Source organism: Triticum dicoccoides, chromosome 2B (genome assembly GCF_002162155.2).
Source record: "Triticum dicoccoides isolate Atlit2015 ecotype Zavitan chromosome 2B, WEW_v2.0, whole genome shotgun sequence".
Classification (NCBI taxonomy): Eukaryota; Viridiplantae; Streptophyta; class Magnoliopsida; order Poales; family Poaceae; genus Triticum; species Triticum dicoccoides.
Genome location: NC_041383.1, coordinates 1,895,627 through 1,916,008, shown reverse-complemented (window position 1 = coordinate 1,916,008; position 20,382 = coordinate 1,895,627).

The window sequence follows — 20,382 nt, the reverse complement described above, 5'->3', positions numbered from 1 at the left end:
AAATCGTCACCAACATCGCCGCCCCACAAATTATACGGAACGGCCACACCTGCATCGCCACGTGGTCGCTTCATCAAGCCGGCATCGACCGCGTCACGACCTGCATCGGCAGGGCCGCACTATTGCTTCTTCAAGCTGGTGTCCATCATGCCGACCTACTTCGACATCTCGGCTGGACCGGGGGCTTCGCCATCTCTTCATCAAACTACTCCGGACACTTCGGCGTCATTAGCCGACCAGGCAATGGGTGCACGGATCGAGTCCCAATTTTGGGAATCACCTTCCTTCGGATTGCTACAACAAATAAACCAGGTGCTATTAATCCTAGTATTTCTTTTTGCTTGTTTGGGTTAATTTTTCCCAAGAAATTATTACTCTGGTTTGTCCATCATATGTACACAGGTCTATCAAATGGTGGCCGCATTATCGATGGTCGCATGATGGTTCGGTCAGTTTCCGTACATAGTCCGGCGAACGCCGCATCCGGAACTCGGACCGGCCTGTGAATCCAGGCTTTGCCACGCCTTTATTCCATTACGCCGACGACCTGCATCGACATCGACTTCGGCGCCAGGCCATATTTCTTTTATTACTCACTTTGCATAAATTATTTATTATGCAACGATTTTTTTTAGTATTATCTCTGGTTTGCACTATTTTTTGTGCACAGGAAAATGATCCAGCCGGACTATATCCTTTGACGTCACCTCGGCTGGACGGGGGGGTTCGTCAACACTTCATTACCCCATGCCAGGGACTTCGGCATCACTCTGCCGTCCTGCATTGACCATGCTATGTCACCACTTCACAGTGCCGAGCTCTTTGCTCCGCCACCTCGGGACCGGCTTGGGGGATGGAACCTTGTCCCGCATCAAGCTCGGACTGCATCGTCAATACTGAACACATTAACCAGCTAAGTTGCCTTCATGCTCAAAGTTTTAAAATTTCTAACTTGTGTTCGGTTCGACCAAGCATTATACTTTCTCGGAAAAAAGTTGCTTGTAAAAATCTTCCTTGTCGAAACTTTGTTCGCACACACTTGACGCGCTACCCGCACTCATTATACCTGGGGGCTTCTTTAACAGAAGCTTATTAATTCGGGCTTTATGCCCAACACATGTGTCACACTTCCGCATGTACCTTTTATTCACCATTATATGCATCGATATGACTTAAGTTTTGGCCAAGCTGGGTTGCCTGGCTCCTGTGCTTCACCCTACGTTCCCGATTGTTCGGCTAGGTGGTAAAGGGAGCACCTCTGCGATTGTTACTGCCGGGTCAGCCGAATGTGTACCTCAGACTGGGTGGAGCCGAAAGCTAGCGTTCTTAAGGGAATACTCGGTCGGTGAACTAAAAGATGATTTCTTACCTATTTATTTACCTGCCCCCAGATGTTTTTCTGCTCTTTTCGCAGTCCGGACATGCACTTTAGGGCATGCCTCCCAGGGAAAGGAGCCCCTAATGGAACTATTCTCCCTGGAAGATGTTTCTTACTAACCATGTAATATAACATAACTAGTTGGGCACTTGTCTGATAAAGCACTAATGACCCCGACGCCTGGTCTCCATGCATGCCCCGGTTTTTATAACCGCGAGGGTATTCGAACACACTCCGGACTATTGGGTCTAGAGGTTGAAGAGAAAAGGTCCGCTATGACAAACGATCTACAATCCGGCTAGAAGGCATTCTACATGTCACCTTACATTATATAGTCAACTTTTACCCAAGTCACCTGGGGGCTCTTATGTTTATTTGAGCCATTTCATACTAAGTGTTTCTCTTCCTAGCCATTGCAAAGTTTTTATTATTATTTATCACTCCTTTTTTCGACACAAGTGTGCGGTCACTAGCCGGGGAGCCTAATTTCTCTCTCAAAGACGCTAGAGTTTAGTTTGCTAAACTGGCCTAGTAAGAAGTACTCCGCCTTCGGGATAGGAGGTTGAAACCGTAGGCTGACCCGCTTGAAGTTTTGAGATAGGATGTGTCATGTTAAAGCACGGCAGAAGCACCTTTTTTTTCTAAAGTCCAATTTTCGGATTGGCACCGAACACTTGATCTAGTTCGGACATTAATCTTTTGAATAAGTTTTTTGGCTTTTCGAGCCCATGGCACTTTTAAACTATTTGTGTGTTTTCAGCACAAGTCTCGCAGTGCAACGCCGGACACCTTTTGAGATTCGGCAAAAACATTCTCGGATATTGCTATATATGCATCAGTTTCGAATTGTGTCTTCGGTCAATAGTTGGGTTGCCCGGCTCTCGCGCTTGCCTCCTACGTTCCGCTTTGTTCGGCTAGGTGTGCAAAGGGAGAACCACTGCGATTGTGCTTCCAGCTCGCATGGTCAAGCACCTCAGTGGAGAAAGCCGAAAACTGACTATCACAATAGGTGTAAACTGGTCAGCGATCCGATGACTATATTAAATGACGGGCCATTCATTGGCCGAAGTGTTTCTGGCTTGACCTCGACTGTCGCCGAACACTATCGGGGGCTATTAACTGGCCTCCCAAACTAAATCCTCGATATTTTGCTCTTACATTGGAGCAGAGGTTTCATGATCATGCTTAGCATGACAACCCAAAGAAAGGAACCGATAGCGGGACTATTTTCTCTGGAAGACATTTCTTCTGTTAAACAGTAATATAACATGTCTCTCCGCGTACCTTTGTTTATAAAAACCGTATGGCCAGATTGCCTTGTTTGTTGTAAATCTTTGCCCTCATAAAGGCTTTATAAAGTAAGACAAACACTCCTCGGCTATCGGCCGAGGAGGTGGAAGCCGATGGTCGGTCAACAAAGTTTTGTACAATGTGGATCCGAGCATTAATGACGTAAAGTACTTGGATACATAGAGTCATTACACATAATTTGTGATTTTACTATGGATATCGATCCTTAATTCGGCCTCCCGTGCCCGCATTAAGGCTCGGGGGCTACTGGGCTTCGGGCTTATTATTTACAAATATTAAAGGGGCACATCGATCCCCTGATCTGGTGTTGCCACCCGACCAGTGTCTCGGGGGCTACTGCATTGCCTGTTCTATGCAGAAAATTTTAAGTGCAATACAGTTTCCGAGGAGATTTTGATCCTCAGGTTGGTCGGCCGTACCCAACCCGAGTCTCGAGGACTGAGCACGCCGCTTTTTGTGTCCCGAAGTATTCTGCCGAGCTAGGACTTGATCCTCAGACTGATTTTGCAAATCAACCCGAGTCTCAGCGGCTACGGGGATCAGCGGTCTTATGTCATCCTTCATGTGCATCTCGGGTTTTAGAACGATACCCACCTTGAGGGCTACTGGCTATATATCTCGTCAGAGAATAAATTGCATCAATAAAAAACATTGACCAAAAATCAGCCCATGACCGAGGTGCTTAACCACCTCGGAAGCAGTCCGGCATAAAGCTCGGGCGCTAGTGGCTGGCTCCATAGAGGGCATTTCCGGCATTAAGCTCGGCTAAACTCCTTCAAACTTCTTTGAACCAAGGTGATCTACGACACCTCGAATACAGTCCGGTGTTGGAGCTCGGATACATAGTCCGGCGTTAGAGCTGGGAAGCAGTCCGACATTGGTGCTCGGCTTCAAAAGATACCTCGAATGCAGTCCAGCGTTGGAGCTCGGACGCAAGAGGACGTTGCCGCCTGGGAACAACTTCAAACCCGAGGTGCAGCATAAAAATAACAAGGCATTGATAAAGGCCGGAAACTTAAAGGGGCTCCTCGGATACCCGACATATAAACTCGTCGAGTGCATGTCGGCGATCCTCAAGATCGAAGATGAGAAGATTTGTTGAACCAGTTTTCAAGACCGACGACCGAAGATGAAGAACAATTTGGAAGAATCGAGGAGCGTCCCCAACTTGAAGACCGGTTCAGGGGGCTACTGACAGTGTCCTGGACTAGGGGGTACTCACCATGTCGTCTCCCGATCAGTTGGATTGGGCCGAGGATCCCCATGGCCGTATACTCATGGGCCAGTCCGGACAGTTGCCGCATACAAGGAAGATTCCACAAGACTTGGCGATCAAGACAAGGACTCCTCCCCCACCGGCGTATTCGGCTAGGACTCTTGTTATCCTAGGCCTCTGGTGCATTATATAAACCGAGGCCAGGCTAGTCGATATATATACAACAACAATCATACCATAGGCTAGCTTCTAGGGTTTAGCATCCTTGATCTCGTGGTAGATCTACTCTTGGAATACCCACATCATCAATATCAATCAAGCAGGACGTAGGGTTTTACCTCCATCAAGAGGGCCCGAACCTGGGTAAAACATCGTGTCCCTTGCCTCCTGTTACCATTGATCCTAAGACGCACTGCTTGGGACCCCCTACCCGAGATCCGCCGCTTTTGACATTGATAACGGCATAGCAGGAACAGCTCCGATGTGGTGGAGGGTGGCGAAGTTGGAGCGGCATCGATGAGGCGCAGGACGGCGTGGTTGAACTGGCTCGGGTACGGATGGCTCGGCCTCGGCTTCAACTACTAGCCGTGGAGGGCGTTGCGGTTGAGGTTGCGGTGGACGACGACGTCGGGGTATCGGCTCCGGCGTGATGGAGATGGGTGGGATGGGGTGGCGGACAGAGGACGCCGGGGTTTTGCGGCTGGTGGAGAGGTAGTTTTGGCGCCCACGGAGTACGGATGGGGAATCAGATGGGTGGGGGGAACCATGTTTCGGTCTGGGACGCGCTTGTTTTTGGCTTTTTTGAACAGAAGATGGGACACGCTTGTTTGAAATTTGGGGAAAGTACAAACTTTGTCCCCCTCTTAAATTTCGGACCTACCATGGGTCGGGGGTAGGATGGTAATCCCAGGTGTCCCAAATAGTGGGAGGGAGCGATTTCGGCCACGCGCATGTGCGCTTAGGCGGCCATTGTGTATGAATGTTTTTCGGAGGCGGTTGCGTGGCGTCTAGATGAAGCTACAAACCTACCCCGGTTTAGACCTTTGGACGTTGGGCCGGTAGGTTTCACAGCTTGGAGTTATTAGAAAAGTAATTTCCTTGTACTACCAAACATTGGTCTCACGCGGTTTCGGGCGAGTAGAGGCTCTTTTGGCGCTTCGTTCAAAATTTTGAAACACAAGCATTCACGTTTAGAGTACTCTTGAACTATGAGGATTGACCTAAATAGACAACGTTATATTTGGCCTTGTATGTTTGAAAACCTCATTAAATTATCCGCTTCCTTTTGAATTTTGACACTTGAAAATCCTATAACTACGATTATTTTGGAATGGGGGAGCTAAATTTGAATCTATTTTGTACACGACTACATATGCTATTATGTACAAAATCAGAGCAAAGATTGGTACCCCCATAGTTTAGGTATGGTTTACAAACGCCATGATATCAAATTCAAATAATTGAATGGACTTCATGTTGAATTCGATTTTTTTAAACCACCTTAGGCTGAATTCAAATGTATACTAGTTCATAGGTAGCTATTTATAAATGTCCATTGTGTAACTTTCGTATGTATAATGTGCTCTACACACACAACATGAACTATACTCACGTTTATATTCGATTGTTAAAGCGATGCATTGTCTGGAGTTCAAAATACTAACTATGTGGATCAATTGTGTCGAATAATAACACAGACATGCTCAAATTCGATAGAATCTAGATGTCTGATGGATCAATGACCGCTCCTTACGCGAATTGAAAATATCATGATGCCATCCTAGTATTTGGATACAATTTATATATTTAATCAATGTGTAGAGCAGTCTTTTACGTGTAGTTTCACTCTCCATCGGTGGTCTCTCACACATGCTCACAGACTCTCTCCCGAGGTGTCTTTCTCGCACACATTCTCTAGATATAACCCTCCCTCCCTCTCGTAACCATTTACAACTGTTTTCACTAACCTTTATCACAAGCACTCTTCCTCTCGCAAACATACACACGCACAATCCTCATCGACCCTTTCTATATACATGGACCTGCCTACGTGTCTCATGTACACACATTATCTTTATGCCTATCTCTCACGCATTATCTCACACCTCTCTTCCTAATCGACGAGTATGATTCTAGCAGAGCGTTCTGTAGGATGCCCCTTAAAGTTAGGTTGGATGAATAGTAATATCAAAGATAGAGGGGTTAACTTAGTCCGAGAACCTAGGGTTACAAATCCTAGCCGGCTTTGTCAGTGGACATAGAGTCCTTCACAATTCTGCTATCTTTGTCTTGTACGACTAGTCATCCATGGGTCTTCCTAAATGTGTCATGGGCCGACCAATGTGGCGCAGGACGGAACCGAACAAAGGGCCTCACCTCGACCCACCGGACCTCACGCGGTGACACACCCTCTGCCCCCACGTCTCATTATCTTCTCACACCCACACATACCAACACAAACACCACACACACAGAAAAATTCTCCTGGTGCCTCTATTCCCTCCCCCCTTGCATATACACACACAAGGGAATGGAATCTCTTGTCGTGACGTCATATTCGTCTCTCTCTCTCTAGACCACCCTCATTTCTCGTGCTATCTTTCCCACCACCCCTCCCGTCGACCCCTCTATCCATGCCTCTCTCGAATACGTAATACACACACATACCTCTCTAGGCCCCGCCAAATGCATCAACTACACATTAACACATGTTACATCACGTACCCCATTGATCTAAAAAGCCCTCTCTTCACGTTTATTTGGCATACAACATTCCTTTTGAATAAAGTGTGGCCAAAAAATTATTTTAGAGTTTCTACATATATACAACATTACAAAGTTATATGGAGGAGTACGAACGCTAATTTGCATTGCATTGTGCCCACAATGATATTTATTCCGCACTATGAATTTGTATATTTTTATAGTATATACAAAGTTAGTCATAATGAAGAGAAACGAAGAGCATCCTCTCTCTCCATCGCATACCCCCCCTGTACAGCCCTTTCACGTATGCACACAAAACTATCTCCATGTCCTCTAAAAGTAAGCCCCTAGAAAATTCACGCGTGTTTCATCTTTCTCTCGCGATATATGCAATGACGATCATTGTATTTGAAGTGAAAGCCCGATACATACATTGGACTTCATAATCCACTCATTACAGTCACCGTTTACGTTTAGTGGTTATTATACAGTCACGGGCTCACCGTACAACTTTGTATTTGCTCATGACATGACTAGTTGACTAGTTGAACGCTCCACGTGGCACTTGATCTAGTGTTGCATCACATTATCTCACTAACATCGTGCCCACCTGTCGACTTGTATCTACTCTACATCTACACTATTATAAAATACTTAAAACACACTCTTATAAAAAACAGAGTTGGTGATGATGGTGTGCCTGCCGTCCTGCAATATAGGCCGTCCGATTTATATCTGACGGATAGGAAAGAAACTGTGGCAGTTTTGCAAAAAGGTACCCACACACCTCTCCCATTTGCAAATAAGGCCTTCCCTCGTTCATCCTTTTCTCTCACAAGATAAACAAGTCATACAAATGCATCTTGATGTTACATGCAACGCACGGGCATCTTGCTAGTAAGAATGAAAACAAACGACAAGAAAATATTTTGACGGTGGTGCGAAGTCATGACCGCGGGCACAGCGGACAAGGTGGCCTTGTATTGGTATGCTGAGCCGTCAGTTTTAACACACAGGAGCTGGTGTGGTGATTATACACACATGCACGCATGCACACGAACTCCATCCACGCAACACTCACACAAACACATGCACCCACGCACACACGCAACACTCACATGTACACACGCAACCACGCACACACGCAATACTCACACGCACACACGCACGCATGCATGCACACACCAGTACACCACACAACCAACACACACTCTCACACTCAAGTGCTCAACCTACATGTGCATGTGCACACATCAGACCCTCACAGACACATACACAACCAGGTGATTCCCGCGCACGGGTTGGAGCCTTGTCGCGCCTGCGTAAATTTGTGTTTATCTGACCTTTTCCCTATGCGAACTGACAGGTGGGACCCACAAGGAACATGGTCAATTTAACTAGTCAACATGGCGCCACACAGACTATTTGGCCGGTCAACAGAGTGCAATCCGATGCTGAACTGTGAGCAAGTGACCGGATAATCACCGCAAAACGTATATAGTGACCGTAATCAGCTTATTCTGAAGTTTGGTGACCGTACTACGCTTTTCTCTCTGTAGGCCCTCCAAAACTACATCTCTACATGTTCTTGCATGTTACATCTAACAACTATGCAATACAGCACTACTACTACACTCTAACACAATAAATCATATGTGTTTTTAGTTTTACTAGATATCATATTATTACTTATAATTATTCAGTTTGCATACATTAAAATTGCCTTTGAAATGTATGGCCAGTATCATCTACCGCGCGGGAAAAATCCCGCCCTTTCCTGTTTAATCGGGTTTGTATCGATGGATCGTGCGAAACAGCAAAACTATAGTACTATACAGTACAAGTGACAGTTCACTGGGCCGTCGTGTCGTCTACTCCTCCGTCGTAAGAGTGGAGCGCTCGCTTTCATAAATCTTCTAGTCCCTTTCTCTAACATGTGGGACATCAAGCTACCGGGTCCACGTGCCATACCGGAATACAGTGCAGAGCAGCCGGGGTGAAGCACCCCAGTCATGGCGCCGGCGTAGTAATGAGCAATGAGGCGTCAAATCACAAAGTTGTACCTTTCCCGCAGTTAAGTTGGAGGGACGAAGTAATAATGCTAAAAAAATAAGTTGGAGGGACAAAGCAAACATCATTTCGCTCGTTGTTGAATCCGCTTCTCCCTCATCTTCTTCAACTTAACCACGTGTTGCTTGTGCCGTTGTTCTGCCTCATGTGGGACGCGGATCAGCTTGGTCGCTTCTCCCTCATCTTCTTCAACTTAACCACGTGTTGCATCTGCCGTTGTTCTGCCTCATGTGGGACGCGGATCAGCTTGGTAGAGCACTAACACGTGGGACTGCATGTTAGCAAAGCGCCAGGACAATGTCCTCCGAAAATAAGAAACCTCCCCCGCCATCCGCACGGCAAAATCACCTCCTTTTTACTAATCTTTGATTCTATAATTTTTTAGATCAATATAATTGAGATTTGTATAGATAGCACATAGGAGCAAAACCAAGTGGTACGGTTAAGGGCATCCACAATGTGTAGCCAAATGTGAAAATAGCTTTTGGCATCGTGGGAACCATTATGGACGGCGTTGCCAAAGCCAAAAAGATGGAACCGAAGCTCCCTGATTGATTGATTGAAGGAATAGAAAAATGCAACGTCTCTCCTCTTTCTCCCATGCTTGGGCGCATGTAGGAGTAGTACAGTATAGAGCACAGTGTCTACTCCCCTGTCCCTTCTATCACAAATCACAAAGCAGTGAGGCGTCAAATCACAAAGCACGGACGAAGCAACTATCATTTCACTCTTCGCTGACTCCGCTTCTCCATCGTCTTCTTCGAGAAACCATCTCACCGCACTAGTACTCCTAGTAGTAGTACTACTACCTCCGTCCGTGTTTATTGGTCCCCATTATATTTCGTGCCAAATTTTGACCATAGATTAAACTAACAAAATGTTTACGCATGTCACCAAACATTATATTTTTGAAAACTATGTTCAAATACGAATCCAATGAGATAATGTTTCTTGACATGCATTAACATTTTATTAGTTAAATCTTTAGTCAAAATTTGACACAAACTACAAAGGGGACCTATAAACTAGGACGGAGGTAGTAGTAAAGGACTTCCTGGATGCAAATAAGGCGGTTGTCTCGGCTTGCAGGCGGCACTTGCGAACGACTTACCGTGGTCTCCCTCAATGGTTTTCTCCATCGAACGCACTTCGCCAAATCACAAAAAAAAAGTCGTCGACGTCATCGCAATGGGAAAGGAATTCAAATATAGTTACTACCTTCATTTTTTTGTACACAAGGCCAGTATATCAAAATTACAATTTGCAAAGGGCCACTAACACTAATCGAGGCAAAATTGATGGGGTTAGCAACCAAGGACATTAATATCCCCTGCATGCATGCGGAAGTGAGAAGGTTCGTTTGCATGGCGCTGAATTAATCAAGCGATGAGGAATGAGATGGTTAGCTCTTTGGTCTTTCAAAAAAATACGCATTAATTAACACGTGAAACGAGGATTTGTATCGAAGGAAAACCCTGCCTTTCTTTTTTAACACTAGTACTCCTAGTACGTACTACCTCCGTCCTGGTTTATAGGTCCCTTTTATAGTTTGTGCCAAATTTTGACTAAAGATTTAACTAACAAAATGTTAATGCATGTCAAAAAAAATTATCTCATTGGATTCGTATTTGAACATAGTTTTGAAAAATATAATGTTTGGTGAGATGCGTGAACATTTTCTTAGTTTAATCTATGGTCAAAATTTGGCACGAAATACAATGGGGACCAATAAACCCGGACAGAGGTAGTACGTACTTATCCTGTTTGGGTCTAGGCCTTGCATTGCCAAACTTTGCCACACATTTTTGCCAAGCTTGCCTAAAGTTTTTAAAATGAGAAGGAGGTACACTTGCGCACGGCTGTCGCGGTCGCACCGCACCCTCACATGGTCACTCCTGCACGCCGCGGTCGCACCGCACCCTCACACTTCGCTCCTGCATGCCGCAAACCCAACCAAGGGAACGCACCCTCAGTGACACGTGCTGTCGCATGTGAACAAACCTAACTCAGCCATCCTATCGCTGACACATAATTTTCGTTCATAGAGTATGTTTATCGAACCGGGGTATCCGTACGGCCCGTGCGATGGTCTGTTGGGGAAGAAGAAGAGGTGAGGAAGAAGGAAAGAAGGGTTACGACATGTAGGATATTCATCCAACCGCCTGAAATGGTAGACTCAGGCGACTTGCATAACAAATAGTATGTTTTTACACAGCAAAAGATCCATAATAATAAAAACAACAACATAAAGAAAAAACTATCACTACTCGCGGAAAGAGATGACCTCGTCGTCTTTGGCTGCCGGCCCGAACCAGCCGTCGCTGCCGACGTGTGTCTCCACACTTTTGTTGTCCTCGGCCTCTAGCTACTCGTTCAAGCGGAGCATGCGGGCGCTCTGCACGGACGAGAGCACAACCCGGTTCAAGTCAAGGACGTCCGGTTCCGCCTGCAGGAGGGCCTCGATGGCAGCGGCATCCGCGCGCTCCGCGTCGAGTCGAGCCTCCGCCGCCCGGTTCAAGTCCAAGACTTCCGGTTCCACCTGCAGGAGGGCGTCGATGAGAGCGGCATCCGCGCGCTCCGCGTTGAGTCGAGCCTCTGCCGCCCGGTTCAAGTCTAGGACTTCCAGTTTCGCCCGCGGGAGGGTGTCAATGAGAGCGGCATCCGTGCCCTCTGCGTCGAGTCGAGCCTTTGCCGCCCGGTTCATGTCCAGGACGTCCGGTTCCGCCTGCAGGAGGGCCTCGATGGCAGCGGCATCCGCATGCTCCACCTCAAGTTGAGCCTCCGCTGCCCGGTTCACATCCACGACATCCGGTTTCGCCTGCAGGAGAGCCTCGATGGCAGCGTCATGCGCGCGCTCTGCGTCGAGTTGTGCCTCTGCCTCCCGGTCCTCCTTTAGTATCGCCATGTTGAACCGCTGGTCCGCCTGCACCATGGGGGACTCGGACGCCGGCACGAAGTCGACGTCCATCGTCTCATACCCATCGGGGGCCTTCTGCGCCGCGACCTCCGCAGTGAACATTAGATCGGCTTCCTCCTCCTCGTAGCTTGGCTCCAGAGAACTCGGGGGTTGACCCGCCGCAAAGCGAGCTTGGGAACGGAGGTCTGTGGCGCCTACCGCCACCTTGATTTCTGCGCGCCGCTCCGGCGTCAGCATCTTGTAGTAAGTGATCTTGTGGCGCACCATGGCTTTCCAGCGAACTAGGGGACGCTTGATGCGGGCTAGGGGATCGAAAGGTGGGGGAATGGGCTGGAGATTTGGTGTGGTTTTAGGGCAGTGGCTAGCGTAGGCCGAGCAACGAAGGTTCTGGTGTGAATAGTGGTTCCGGTGATGACCGGTCAATTGGTTTTGACTGTACATCGCTCTTGTCGTGTTCGCGTTGCAGCCCGGCACGCTGGACCCTCCACGTTGCTCACCGAATGGAACGCGCTTCGTCTTGCGTTTTCGCTCGCTTGTGGGACTACAGTTGAGAGCAAACCGATGTCCCTCCCCCTCCCCCGCCCGCGTCATTTATTATACCACTACTCCCTCCGTTTTATGCGGAGTAAATAAAAACAGAGGGAGTATACTACGGATGAGGATCCCCTGATGTGGCCGAACCCATTGAGTAACTGACATGCGGGGCCTAGAAAGCATGGGGTCCGCCAGTAAGTGACCGAAAGGGAGGGTAAGGCAGGGATACCTACGTCAGAGGATCCACTTCCACTATACTACTTTGACCAAATGTTAGAGTAATAATATATGACATGCAACTTACACAAATGTTAGGTTGGTCATAGTGGGTGTAACATAGGTAGTAACATAGATGCCACATAAGCAAAAATGGTGATGTGGCAAGTATTAATGAGGAGAGAGGCAAATAGAGTAACATAATATGTTACCATCACATAGCGCTGTCCAACGCATATTGAGTCTACAAAGTAATAAATGAAGGCAACTATGTTACCACACCTATGACACTATCCATTATGAAGGTAGTAACATAGAATAGTAACATATGTATGTTACTAGTCTAAGTTACTCTCCACTATGACTAGCCTTAGAGTAATAATATATGACATGCAAATTACACAAAGCATACAGGGTCTAATGCGTTTTTCGAGGCTAACTTTGACCAAATGTTAGAGTAATAATATATGACATGCAACTTACACAAAGCATATGGTCAATTTCGTATGTGAAAGGAGTTTCCAATGATATAATTTTCACATTATACATCTCATGTACTCCCTCCGTCTAGGTGTGTAAGTCATCTTACGAAAACCAAATAATCCCAAAACACGTAGGCGTGGTGCATTAACTTCTACCTCGTTTCTTGTTTCTTGACGTATGAACCAATAAGAGATGAGGGTGTGCATGCTTTTAATGACATGAGACTATCAAACATGACATGCAGTGGTTAGTTCATTGCATGCAATACTATTAATTAGCAAATAAACATTAATGTCTCTCGTTTTCCCCTCCTCCTTGGTCACGATGCACAGCCTAAGATGACTTACTCACCTATGTGAAAGGAGTATTATTAATCTTGTCAATAGTCAAATTGGAAACCATCTCGAGTACAAATCTAGGAGTACGTACGAATCTAACAATATTGATTGGGCGTTGTTGAATGTTGATACCTTTTTTATCATAGTAGAGATACTTTGACTACACATAAAACTTATATGTAAGGTAGAAAGGATAGGAGGGAGTATATTGTACGTTCAAAAACGAAACGAACATTGAATACCCTTTATATATGATTTGCGGATGCTATGATCACCGGTTCAAAATTTTTGAATCCGCCTTAGATATCACGTGCCCCCACTCGTTCCCTCTCGATTTCATCTCGGGGTCTGGAGATCTATTGAAAGAGGACTAGGGTGGGTACATGCGAATGATACTCGGCGGAATGTTCAAATGAGGCATGCGGGAGGATGGACTCGACTGGAGGGCGACATGATTGATGGAGAAGAGGGTTGGAGAGGAATGAGAAATAAGCAAACGCCACATGATTACACTTGAACGGCTCAAATAAACAATAAGTTGTCTCGCATGGCCTACATAGTGAAAGGCCTAATGCGCAATGCGGAGCACTGACGCTCGAATATGGCCGGGAAAACAAGGAAACCGACATGTGGGGCACACCCATCGGGACGATGTAGCGCAGACTAGTCCAATGGAGGAGCTGGCCCACGACCTCCTCGCCACCGACAACCGTTCATGTGGGTATTTGGGGCCAACAATGGGGCATAGCTCCAGCACTGCCTCTGGACACGGCGACCGCGGTGAGCGACATGCTCATATCGTTGATAGACACGGTTGGTTTCAGTGTGCCGAGGGTGGCATTTGTGTTGTGGCACGACCAACGGTATGTTTGGTTTGTGCCCAAGGTTGCCCCATCAAAGCATTGGGTAGCCAAAATTTTGGTTGAGGTATTGGTTGCCCATGATTTGGCCGACATTGGCAAGAAAAATGAACTAGAGTTGGCTAGAGTTCATTGGCATGCCAAAGAAATGGCAACCATCCAAACAAAGACCAATCTTTGGGTCATGACCAAAATTTTGGTAAGGTGCACTTTGGCCACAATCCAAACACACCCCAACACCCGGCTCGTTGCGGATGAACGGGGCGCCGCAACGCGTCCGCGGAGTGGTGTAGCGTGGCCAACTGCATCCTCTGGACCTGAGACCATGCCGGGTCGTCTTGCTTTTTCAATGACATGCGTGGATCGCTTTGAGCAAAGGGCATCTCCAATGTTGCCACGACCGCAGCTGGCTACCCTGGCACACCAAAGCCCTCGTCCCTCACGCCGTCGCATGGTGCGTTCCCAACCGGCGCCAGCTGCCCGCATTCATGTCGTCCGTTCGTATGTCGTCGTTAAGAGGCTCGGTGCCCGAGGAACCAACTCCGGCGACTTAATGACACACCCGGACGCTTGGCCTCACCGGAATGCGCTACTTAAAGCGGCAACGCCTAGCTAACCTCCACACCATAGCGCATCTTCCTCCTACCGGACACCACATCCGCCATGACTGCAAGTGCGAACGCTCTGCGGGAGAGCTTGTCTTCGGGGATAAAGCTCGAGGTCGCCGCCTGTCACGCGCAATATGCGACCCTATGCAAAAGGAACTCGAAGGTCCCACCAAGGATAGACCCCCATATTGAAACGCTTTTGCAAGGTGGATATCATTACATCAACATTACATAATAGATGGGGGATACATACATAAGGCATACAATGCCACACGAATACAACATCATCTTACAAGAGATCAACATCCGACTACGGATGGAACACAAACAGAAACTCAAACGACATCCACCCTGCTAGCCCAGGCTGCCGACCTGGAACCTATCCCCTGATCGAAGAAGAAGTAGAAGAAGAACTCCAAAACAAGCAAACATCGCTCTCGCGTCATGATCATTGCATAACCTGTACCTGCAACTGTTGTTGTAGTAATCCGTGAGCCACGAGGACTCAGCAATCCCATTACCATGGGTATCAAGACTAGCAAAGCTTAATGGGAAAGGAAGGGGTAAAGTGGTGAGGTTGCAGCAGCGACTAAGCATATATGGTGGCTAACATACGCAAATAAGAGCGAGAAGAGAGCAAAAGGAACGGTCATGAAGCTAGCAATTATCAAGAAGTGATCCTGAACTCCTACTTACGTCAAACATAACCCAGAAACCGTGTTCACTTCCCGGACTCCGCCGAAAAGAGACCATCACGGCTACACACACGGTTGATGCTTTTAATTCGGATCTCGTGTCAAGTTATCTACAACCGGACATTAACAAATTCCCATCTGCCACATAACCGCGGGCACAGCTTTCGAAAGTTTATACCATGCATGGGTGTCCCAACTTAGCCCATGATAAGCTCTCGCGATCAATGAAGGATATACCTTCTCCCAGGAAGACCCGATCAGACTCGGAATCCCGGTTTACAAGACATTTCGACAATGGTAAAACAAGACCAGCAAAGCCGCCCGATGCACCGACAATCCCAATAGGAGCTGCACATATCTCGTTCTCAGGGCAACACCGGATGAGACATCCTACGAGTAAAACCAAACCTCGAGTTTCCCCGAGGGGGCCCCGCAGTCTACTCGGTTCGGACCAACGCTTAGACAAGCACTGGCCCGGGGGGGCTAAAATAAAGATGACCCTCGAGAGAGCGACTCCCAAGGGAAAAGTAGGTGGTGGTGAGGCAAATGGTAAAACCAAGGTTGGGCCTTGCTGGAGGAGTTTTATTCAAAGCGAACTGTCAACGGGGTCCCATAAATCACCCAACCGCGTAAGGCACGCAAAATCTGGGAACATAACACCGGTATGACGGAAACTAGGGCGGGAAGAGTGGAACAAAACACCAGGCATAAGGCCGAGTCTTCCACCCTTTACCAAGTATATAGATGCATTAATTAAAATAAGAGATATTGTGATATCCCAACATAAACCTGTCCATCATGTAGAAATCTTCAACTTCACCTGCAACTAGAAACACTATAAGAGGGGCTGAGCAAAGCGGTAACATAGCCAAGAAACGGTTTGCTAGGAAGGGTGTCAAAGGTTAGAGGTTCATGGCAATTTGGGAGGCTTGATGAGCAAAAGATAGGTAGCGCAGTAAAGCGATAGAACGAAGCAACTAGCATAGTAATGATAGTAATGAGATCCAGGGTAGCGGTCATCTTGCCTGAAATTCCGCAAGGAAGAAGAACGAGTCCATGAAGAAGATGAAGCCATGAAGACGAACCAAGCGTAGACGAACGAATCCTCACGATCGCAACGAAACGGGAACTATCGAGAGAAGCACACAACATAGTAAACACACCACACATAGACAAGACATGATGCACAACAAACATGATGCATGACAAGGCTACATGGAGCTACTCATGGAAAAAGATGATGCATACAAGACCAACACATCAAAGCAAGTTTAAATGAGGCCGGAAACAACATATAACAATTCCGGTAAGTCCTCATATGCAAATCTCAAAATTGGTCCAGATCTGAATAAACCTTATGTTCAAGTTGTTAAACAGCAAGTTAAGATACATCAAGATGATCTACACGAAATTCTAGTCAAGTTACATATGAAGTTCATTTAGTTCGGAGCTACGGCCTAGAAGATATGAGCAAAACAAGTTAACCATGGCATTGATGCAAAATGCATACAAACATCAAGAAAACACCTCAAACAAGGATGCAACATGATAATATGAAACTACATGCAAAATCAAGCAAGTTTCATATATAGCACACTCAAGACGGAGCAACGGTTCAACACATACACTCTATACAAGGCTTAACAACAATCTGTCCAAAACAGCAACTAGGCATATTGCAAGCATCAAAACAATATGCTACAACACCTCAACATTAAAACAAAAGGCATGGACATGATGTACAGGTAAAGCATGACAAAACATGAACACCGAGCTATCTCCATAAAACACTAGAACATGCTCAAAAAGACATGGCAAGATTGCATATAATATCAGTTTCAGACTTATCAGTAAATAACATCAGGTTGCAATGTTTAGAGCTATCAAACAACATGTTACAGGATCTAATCATGGAAAACAAAGGCACGGCATGAACCTACTAATTGCATAGAACAAAAGTCCCTTACTGACCATGAGCCAAAAAGGATCATAGGATATGATGGCACCCATGTAAACATGGCAAATGATATGACAGATTCATACATGGCAGGAACAACAATAAGTAGGCACGTTGGTGAGCTTGTACCACTCACCACAGAGCAACACATGGCATGATAAGGCAACCAACAGTAAGAATACATGTTTATGAATCAAAGCATGTCAAGATCAAGTTCATAGGGTATATGTATCACTAGCAAAACACATGGCAAAACTGAACTTAATGCTAACAGGCTGACAGCAGCATTATTTAGCAAATTTGGAGCAAGATATGAACAATCTACAGCAAGCTATAAATGCACCCAGGGGCATGGATGGATAGAGCATGACATGTATAACAAATCATCCTTAGTGAACATCTCCAGATTATGCACAAAATGACTTGTAGCAGCAGGTTTACATGGCATCACGAAATAACAGATTCAGCCTAGCAAAACAGCAACAGCAAGTGCCCTACTTAACAAGCTTGATGCACTCACTAAAAAACTCACCAAAATACATGGATGGCACCACTGTGAAGATTGCATGACATAGTTCAAAACACATGTAGACATCAACCTCATAGGATGCACACATCAAACATGGCAAAAATGAAAAATCCTCAAGTTATAACAGTTTCAGCAGATTAATAGCAACATGCATTCTTGCAACGATGATTCGGGCATCAAGATGAGCTCAAATGAACATGGTGCAATGGGATGAAATGAAATACTCGTTGTGAAGAACAATTTGACATATTACACGCATGAAACGGAGTAGTATGCAGCAAGTTATGATGCGATGAACAGGAGCTAAAAATATGCAAGTATTCGGGGACTTGGTGGAAATTGCACCTCGGGGAAAAAGTCAACGGGCACAGGAACCGAGGCGGCCGGAGTTCTCGCCAGAGAACGGCCAGGGGGAGGTCGGAGGAGGCGGCCGCAGCCCGGATCTCGCCGGATCCGGCCAGTGGCGTGCAGTAGAGGCGGCGGGGGCGGCGACCGGAGTGGACGGGGCAGGGCCGTCCTGGGCGGAGAAAGCCGGCGGCACGGACGGCTAGCTCTGGCGCGGGATGCGTAGGGGCACGGCGGCGAGGCGCTCCGGGTGCGGTGACGGCGGATGGGCTTCGGGGCGGAGGCGCGGGGTGACCGGCTAAGGCGGGGGTGGCGCGGCTCCGGTCGGCGAGCGCGGGGACGGGGGTGCGAGGTCCGGCGGCCGAGGACGCCGGCGGCGGCGCTAGGGCGGCGAGGCGGCGGCGGGAACCCGGGCGGCGGCGGACGAAGCCGCGGGCGGCGGCGGGCGCGCCGGTCGCGGGGCGGCGCTGGATGGGCTCGGCGGGCCCGCGATGCACTCACGCAGGCCGGCAGCGGGGCGCGGTGGCTGGGGCCACGCGGCGGCTACAGAGTGGCAGCGGGGCGGCGGCGATTTCGTCCGGCTCGGGCCAGACGTGTCCAGTGGCGGCAGGGCGATTTGATCTAGGGTTAGGGGGAAATTGATCCGAAAATGGAGAGGGGAAGCCGTTTTTATAGGTAGAGGGAGCTAGGGGAGTCCAAATGAGGAGCGGTTTTTGGCCACGTGGTCGTGATCGAACGACTGAGAGCATGAAGGGGGTTTGGATGGGTTTTGGGCCAGTTTGGAGGGGTGTTGGGCTACAAAGAGAAGGGGCTTTTACGGTTACCCGGTTAACCGTTGGATTATCAAACGACCTCCAAATGACACGAAACTTGACAAGCGGTATACCGGTGCTATACCAAGGCCGCTTGGCAAACCTCGGTCCATTCCAAGAAAGTTTAACACCCGCACACGAAAAGAGACAAAAGGGGGCGCCGGAGGACATAGGAGTGCCGGATTGCAGAACGGACAACGGGGAAAATGCTCGGATGCATGAGATGAACATGTATGCAAAATGAAATGCACATGATGACATGGCAAAATGCAACACACAAGCAAATGACATGGCAATGATGTCAAATAACTGGCGGACACCTGGCGCATCGAATCCGGGGCATTACACCGCCCTCGCTCAAGTCGCCTCTCATGACGCAATAGCGGCGTAGCCGGACGCGGACGCGACCGCACAAGCGGCGGCCACGCTGGCGGCCGACGACGGGAGCACCATCAGCCACGCGTCCTACTTGCCGCCGTCCAACGTCCGGCACCGCCGAGGTCGGGCACTCCTCCGAGGATGAGTAGGGCATGGGCGGCAGCAGGGCATGGTGTGCCAATTGGCCGGTCTGTATCCCGTGTTCTACTCTTCCTTGCCGGAGACCGCACCTTCACTTCACGGGTCTTGAACCCTGCCCCCGTACATAGAGATCGCAGATGGAGGACGTCGGTCGCCGCCGTAGAATAGGTTTAGGGTCGGGTTTCTTTTATTTTTCTGTCTTATAAAAGTTCGAAATGTAATGAAAATCTGCCGTGTTTGCATTAATCTCGGCCGGTGTATATGAACCTTCACAATAATATACATATTGTAGGAGTACTAGTGCACGAAAGATCAAGATCTTGCGGGAGAAAAGGATGAATGAGGGAAAGCCTTATCTGCAAATGTGGAGAGGAGTGCGGGTAAATTTTCATAGTTTCCTTCCTATCCGTTAGATATAGATCGGACGGCCTATATTGCAGGATGACAGGCACACCATCATCACCAACTCTGCTTTTTATTGAACCAAGACAAATCTAAAAAACCCAACTAAGCCAACCTCCCAGCATATCGCACGGGAAAAGACCCGACCGCACCGTTTTAGTCGGGATTACCGGATTACTAGTAGTAGTATCGATGGATCGCGTGAAGCAACATTTTTTTAGGGGGTGAAGCACCTAGTTTAAAAGGAAAAAAGGCGGTACACTCACAGCACTCCTGTCGCGGTCGCATTGCACCCCACACATGTTCGGTCCTGCACATGGCTCACGCAAACGGAACGCGCTTTGGCTTGCCTCTTCACTGACACGTGGGACTGCACTTGGAGAAACCGACCATGCGCCAAACTCCCCCCGCCCACCACGCGAAAATCCTCCCCCCCCACACACAAAATCTCCCCCCAAATTCGATTCAACCGCCCTTCGGCAAAAT